Raw genomic sequence first — 7919 nt, 5'->3', positions numbered from 1 at the left:
GACACTTGATCCTTGTGGGAATATAAAGAGTACAACATTGTAATCCCCATATCTTTAGCTTTCTTAGCTATTAGTTCATAGTTTACTCTGAATGCTATCATTGATTATGTAATGTTACCAGAAGAATATAACATCCAGCTACTAGAATGTACTGTATATATGTATATTTAGACTAAAACATGATATAAATAGCCTGGACTGAGAGACAAGATCTCTAGTGGTTCTTGGATAAATTTGGAAAATTGTATTTCTATGTGATCCTTCCAGTCTTTATGCAGTCTTGTGGCTTATGGACAAAACAGGCGAGACAGAAACAAATGTAAGCTGTTCTCTAAAGTCATTTGTAAGCAAGTAAGATCTTTAAATAAAGTGCACTTCCTGTCTCTGTATCAAAAACATATACCAATTCATATACACCATATACTGTTTAATATATACGCACATACTGCCAAACTGGCTACAGTGTTGCATGACCGTGCAATTGTCATTCAAAGTGTGAGAGCGCTGAAACCTGAAAATTGGACTGGGCAGGAAGGGGGTAAAAGTACCAGGTAGGCAAGTGGTTAAACAGTAGATTTAGCAGCAATACATATCTATTCCTGAAACAGTTAAAACCTTGCATTTATGTCTCACAGAAATTGGCTGGTGGCTCGCTGAGGCTGTCTCTTTTCTCGCTGATACAAAACTCTTCTGCTGCTGTCCAAATAGTTGTTTTTTTTTTAAATCAAACTGTATTATTAGGAATTACTGCAGATGATACAAGAGTGGTAAAATTGGCCTGTGGCAGGAAACCTTTAATGAGCAAGACTAGGCCAAAATATACCAGGGACACAGGACTTAGGCAGTTGTTTTGCAAACAAAGAAAGGATTTCTCAGCAACACTTACCAGAAAACCTGCAAAACAACCAAATTGGCCCTGTCCAACAGTTTGTGTTAAAAACAGAGGGTTTTGTTTGCACACATTTTCAAATACATGCGTAAGCCACAGTCCCGCGCCAAAGGTCCTCCTATATACAGTGGACCTAACTAAAATTTCCAAAGCCATGCAAAGCAGTTTTTCCGGAGCTGACAGGGGAGAGAACTGTTTTGTTTACAAACAGTTCTCCCCCATGTCGGAGATGCTCAGCAATCACCGGGCGTCAGAGAGTAATCACTGGCCTGGACCCAGTGATTGATTAGCCCCCTACCCAGAAATGCAAAATAATGTATATATACATGATTTTGCGCACCCGTGCCACCCTGTAGCAGTATTTCTGCTATAGGGCGGACAGGAAGTGGTTAAGGAACAGTTGTCACGTCTGTTGGATTTTGGATAGGAGGCAGCAGTTTTATCCCCTAAAATAGCTGAGTATTTGATGCCTGACTGTCCGATGGTTTCAATCTTTCATCAACTACCCAAACTCCACAAAAAAGAAACTCCAATTAGGGGCCGTACCAAAGTGGCAAGGATTGGTTCCCTTTTGCAGAGACTTGGTGTTTGGGTGGACCAACATTTGCAATCATTGGTAGTCAGACTTCCAGGCTATATAAAGGATACATCGTTTGTATTGGCACATGTCCAGGATATACACTGAAAGAGTACATTCATATGGGTCACATTAGATGTTAAATCTCTTTATTCATGTATACCACATGATCTTGCATTAGAGGCCTTAGAATCCCATCTAGTACATTACAGTTCACACACGGGAACTTAAATTTCTAATTATGTCAGTAGATTCTTTTATTGACACATAATTACTTTACTTTTGATTGGCTTGTTTATCTTCAGTGCACAATGGGTGCCAAGTTCTCTCCATCTTTGGCCAATTTTTATATGGGATGGTGGGAAGAACATCTTCCACTTGAACCCATTTACTGACAAGATCATGTGGTATGGAAGTTACATTGATGACCTCACACTAGTGTAGATCCCGATCCACTGGGAAGGAGTACAATATACAACAATTTATTAATTGTGGGACTAAAAATGTTATACATCTTATTGAGTGCACGACATGCATGATACAGTATGCTGGATGCACATCCAGGTCTCTTCGCATTACAGCGGGGAACATTTCAATGGGGCCAGCTATATGGAGGAAAGAAATATATCTCAGGTATCCAGGCATTTCAAACATGCAGATGATATGCAATCTTTTTCTTTCTGTGGGTTAGAAAGAGTTAGAAAATCTCCCCGTGGTGGTGATTTCCGTCGCATGCTGTTAGAGAGAGAGGTTTGGTGGATTTTCACCCTGGGCACTAGAAGCCCGGTCGGTATGAACTTAAGATGGGATGTGGATCTTTTCTTGAAATAAATTTATTACATATATCATGGCTTGTTATTTATCATTTCCCATCCTTTTCATTCTATTTTTATAGGTACTGACCTTTTGTAAGGGCCTGTGTTCTGGATCTCTGTAAAATAACACAATGATTATTAATAATATCTGCAATCTATATACAAATTTTTAATTATTAAACCTATATCACTTATTTGGTCCTTGTTCAAACAGTTTTTAATTACATGATTATGTTAATGGTTTAAAGCCATCCTCTTTTTGAGTGGAGACTGTGTATGCACATACATACAGTATATATGTTTGTTTTATAAAGCATTATGCTGTGATCGAGGCTGATTGCCGTAACGCATCATTGTGCTTTTATGTCACTCCTGTGTCACCAATAAAAGCTTTTATAAGGATTTTGGTGTTACCTGCTCTTCCTCTTTTTCGCATATTGTATCTAGTGTTTGGAGGACACTCTGGAGCCTGAGCACCAGCCTTGGATAACACTATTAAATCAAGGTGTGTTTCCTGTTTGAGCACTGTTTTTCTGTTGCTTTATTCAGTTGTTTTACCACAAGAACTAAGACACTACAGGTGATAAATTGGCCAAAGGCAGGATGGTTTAAATGAGCAAGACTAGGCCAAAATGTTCCAGGTACTCTGGGTACAGGCATGTGTTTTACTATAAGATTTATGAGACTGCAGATGTTAATGCAGTAAAAATTGGTCAGAGGCAGGACAGTTTAATGCAGAAGACCAGGCCCAAATGTACTAGAGATATAGCAAACAGGCAGATGTTGTACTACAAGAATTCAAAGCCTGCGAATGATAACACAGCATAAATCTGCCCAGCAGCAGAACTGTTTTAATGGGCAAGTCTAGGCCTAAATGTACTAGAAACAGTGGGAAGGAGCAGTTTTGTTTACTACATGAATTTAGAGACCATAAATAAAAAAATAAAGTTGCATCAAATTGGCCTGATTTTTTCATTCTTAAAGCAGAGCTTGACCCAAAAAGGGAAGTTGCATTTTAAGGCCTCGCCCCTCTGCTCCCCATTAAGAATTGGCACCTTTAGGGAGCGGGGAGGGGCAGGTAGTATTTTGACACTGCATGCGCAGTGGACACCCTTTTGTAAAGCTGCAAACTGTCACAGCTGGGTGCCAAACTGAAGATGTCCGCACCGGGGACACAGGATGGCCTGGTGAACCCAATTGCGTTGAGGCTGGATCCTAGGACAGGTGAATGGCTGTTTTTTAAAAGTCAGCAGCTACAGCTTTTGTAGCTGCTGACTTTTTTTTTTTTTTCACTAGAAAAAAACTGGTGAGAATAGGAGAAAGCTGTGCATACACAGTCTCCACCCAATGCAAAGTAGTTTAGGCACACACTGTTTTTGTGCTGCCTTATGCCTCTGGATTATTGGAAAACTTTTTATTCTTCAAAAAGCTGCAGTGGCATGCTGCAAATAAAAAGACAGCTTCAAAAACAGATAGCCAGCAACAAGTTAAACACCCCCAACTTAAAAAAGGCTAAAACAAAGAAAACCAATATACACTTAAATAAGATGAAAACTTCCCCCAAAAACACTTTTTTCTTTTTTCTTTTTTTAAGAAATGCCTTGTAGCCCTTAAATCAACTACAAACTGACAAACTATTAAACAGACAAAATAATGAAAAATATGATAAATATATGATAAATATATGATATGATAAATATAATGATATGATAAATATATATGATAAATAGACAAAAAATGTATAAAAAAATAAATAAAATGAACAAAAATTCAAGAAACAGAGTTAGCAATCAAAAGTAGAGCACATACAGATTTCCGTTTCCTCTTCTCACAGCAGCTTTATAATACACTAACACATGGCTGCTCTCACCCCCCTATTTTATAATAAAGGGGCTGGCTTATCCAAAAGCACCCTTATTGGCCCTTATAAGCCTGTTGCCCACGGTTCAAAGACCATACAGTGCAAAAAAATTTGACTTTACAAATTTTCACATTCATTTGCCAAACTGAGAATTTCAAACTAAAAGGTTGCAGAAAACTTGAACGTCATCAATAGTAGGAAATAATATCAGACAGATATATTGCCCATGCCCTGACCCATCCTTGGCTTAGTACATGTGCTGAATTCTCAAGGCTGGAAAAAATGCTTGAATGGAGAAACACTGAGCTGACTGCAGACAGATCAAGCTGTGGACAGAATCTTTCTTCCCAATGAAAGCACTATGCTTAGTATACTTTTTTGATGCAGAACTTTGTGAAAGGTGGGGTTTGTTAAAAGTGCACCTTTCCTTTAACAGAATTAAAAAAGCAAAAGTGATATATGATTGTCCTATTTTTGTGTATACAGATGCTGTAAAGAATTTAATGACTGTAGGGTTGACGTTTTTCAAACAGAATCAATGCAATATATTTTGTACCTATTTGTGATACAGATTCTACTTGATTTATTTAAATCAGTTATATAACAGCAGCATATGCCACAATAGAGAGGACTTTGAATGAATTACATCCGTCCTTATCCTTGAAGGGGCGTACAGTCTGTCCACGGCTAAAGCTTCACATGAACAGTAAGGTAATTTGGATGAAAGCCATTTACACATAGCGTTATGTTTATAGATTGTGTGAGAAAACCAGAACCCCCTGGAGGAAAACCACAAGAAAACATTTAACTTCATACCGATAGCATCCTTGGTGAGAACTGAACCCAGGAACCCAGCTATGTACTGCAAGAAAGCCATTGTGTATAGTTTAGCACAGTTATTTAATCTAATTTATTTTAATGACCCTTTAATTACTCTTTTTTTTATATATAGTACTTTGGTGTATATTCATTATGTGATAAAGTAGTTAAAATAATTGAAATATTGTACACAAAGTATTAAGTGTAATATCTAGTAATATTACAGTACGAATTGAAGATTTCACTATATCGCTGCAGAATGTTCTAATTCCATATAATAATAAATCTCGCTAAAGGAGCAGTCATAAAGTTGTAACAGGTTTTATGAAATTAGCATATTAGCTATCCACATGTTTCTTGAGCAACAAGTTGTTGTAAAGCGTAGGTCAGGCTAGGTTAACATTCCCCCCAATTATGTCTGGGTAAACTGAGACCTGGGGATTTAAATCTCACTGCCTGGGGTCACAAACAAACTGAATAGCAGGAAATCTTGTAACATGGAAATATGAGATGATCTGCTGCAGCCAGCCCAATGGACCAAATCTCCTTTTCAGAGCAACAAATGATACCATTTAATCCAGCCTGACCACACAAGGATTGTAAAGGGTCTTTGTTGCAATTCAACGTACAATAAATGCAGTGAATAAATAAAGAGTTTGATATTCACATGGCCAAGATAAATAGATACACTGGGTAACATCTGGAAGATAGCCTGATAGGTTTTTGGCTATAGGTAACAAAAGTACTAATAAATTCAAACTAATCTAGGAAACTAGACAGGCTCCAGCAACTGTCGTTCACTTGGAGTGGCCAGTGGGTGGTGCTAATGAGGTGCTGTTCAATTTTCCTGGAAAACCCAAAAGAAAAAACAATAAATTCACATAGGATGCTGTGATATAAAAAGTTTGTATGATAGTGTTTATCCATGCAGCATAATTCTGGGGACATAATTATCTATCAGCAGCAAACCCAGACAATAACTGACCCCAGTGCAGATTATGACCTCCTATACAGTTGCAAGAAAAAGTATGTGAACCCCTTGGGATTACGTGGAGTTTTGCATGAATTGGGCATAAAATGTGCTCTGCACGTCATCTAAGTCACAACAATAGAAGAACACAGTCTGCTGAACATAATACTACACAAACATTAGATGTTGCCATGGTTTAATTGCACATACAATGTAAACATTCACAGTGCAGGGAGGAAAAAGTATGTGAACCTTTGGACTTAATAACTGGTTGACTCTCCTTTGGCAGCAATAACCTCAACCAAACATTTCCTGTAGTTGCAGATCAGACCTGCACAACGATCTGGAGTAATTTTGGACCACTCCTCTTCACAAAACTGTTTCAGTGTAGCAATATTCTTGGGATGTCTGGTGTGAATCACTCTCTTAAGGTCATGCCACAGCATTTCAATCGGGTTGAGGTCAGGACTCTGACTGGGCCACTCCAGAAGGCGTATTCTGTGCTGTTGCAGCCATTGTTTTGTTGAATTACTTGTATGCTTTGGGTCATTGTCCTGTTGCATCACCCATCCTCTGCGGAGCTTCAGTTGGCGGACAGATGGTCATACGTTTTCCTGCAAAATGTCTTGATAAACTCTGGAATTCATTTTCCCATCAATGAAAACAATCCATCCAGGCCCTGAAGCAGCGAAGCAGCCCCAAACCATGATGCTCCCTCCGCCATGTTTTACAGTGGGGATGAGGTTTTGATGTTGGTGTGCTGTGCCTTTTTTCTCCACACATAGTGTTGTGTGTTCTTCCCAAACAACTCAATCTTGGTTTCATCTGTCCACAGTATATTTTGCCAGTAGTGCTGTGGAACATCCAGGTGCTCTTTTGCAAACTTCAAACGTGCTGCAATATTCTTTTTGGACAGCAATGGATTCCTCCGTGGTGTCCTCCCATGTACTCCATTCTTGTTTAATGTTTTCCTTATTATAGATGTGTCAACAAAAATGTTAGCATGTGCCAGAGATTTCTGTAGGTCTTTAGCTGACACTCTGAGATTCTTCTTTACCTCATGCAGCATTCTGCGCTGTGCTCTTGCAGTCATTTTTACAGGACGACCACGCCTAGGGAGAGTAGCAACAGTGCTAAACTTTCTCCATTTGTAGACAGTCTGTCTTACCATGGACACATGAACATCAAGGCTTTTGGAGATACTTTTGTAACCCTTTCCAGCTTCATGCAAGTCAACAATTCTTGATCGTAGGTCTTCTGAGAGCTCTTTTCTGCGAGGCATGGTTCACATCAGACAGTGCTTCTTGAAACCAGTAAACCCAAAACAGGTGTGTGTTTTTTAAGGGCAGGACAGCTGTCAGCAACACATCCAATATCATCACACTGATTGGAGTCAAGGTTGGCTCACTCCTGGCTCCAATTAGCTCTGGGAGAAGTCATTAACCTAGGGCCTCACATACTTTTTCCTCCCTGCACTGTGAATGTTTACATGTTATGTGCAATTAAACCATGGCAACATCTAATGTTTGTGTAGTATTATGTTCAGCAGACTGTGTTCTTCTATTGTTGTGACTTAGATGACGTTCAGAGCACATTTTATGCCCAATTCATGCAAAATTCCATGTAATCCCAAGGGGTTCACATACTTTTTCTTGCAACTGTATAGTCCCCATGTGACTGTATATTGTAACATGCACTATAAATATCTTTGCACCTGACATGCTTTTCTGTTCAAGAATAACCATATCCGTCCATTTTTGTATCATACCCCTACAGCAGGAATCTCCAAGCTGTTCAGTATGAGGGCCACATCATATATTTTACAATTGTTTTAAAATATTTTTTACTTGTAGTTTTTTTTTTCAGCTTGATATAATCTACACCAGGGTGCTCCTGTGTGACAGTCACAGTGGCTGGACAGAGAGCTTAGCCGTACTGATCTAGACAAAGAAAGTGTCACACTTGCCCCTAACACACGTGGTCAGACA

The sequence above is a fragment of the Staurois parvus genome, unplaced genomic scaffold (assembly GCF_062004578.1).
Source record: "Staurois parvus isolate SC_StPar_1 unplaced genomic scaffold, SC_StPar_1.0 ptg000172l, whole genome shotgun sequence".
Taxonomy (NCBI): domain Eukaryota; kingdom Metazoa; phylum Chordata; class Amphibia; order Anura; family Ranidae; genus Staurois; species Staurois parvus.
Note: the sequence above shows the minus strand (reverse complement) of the source record.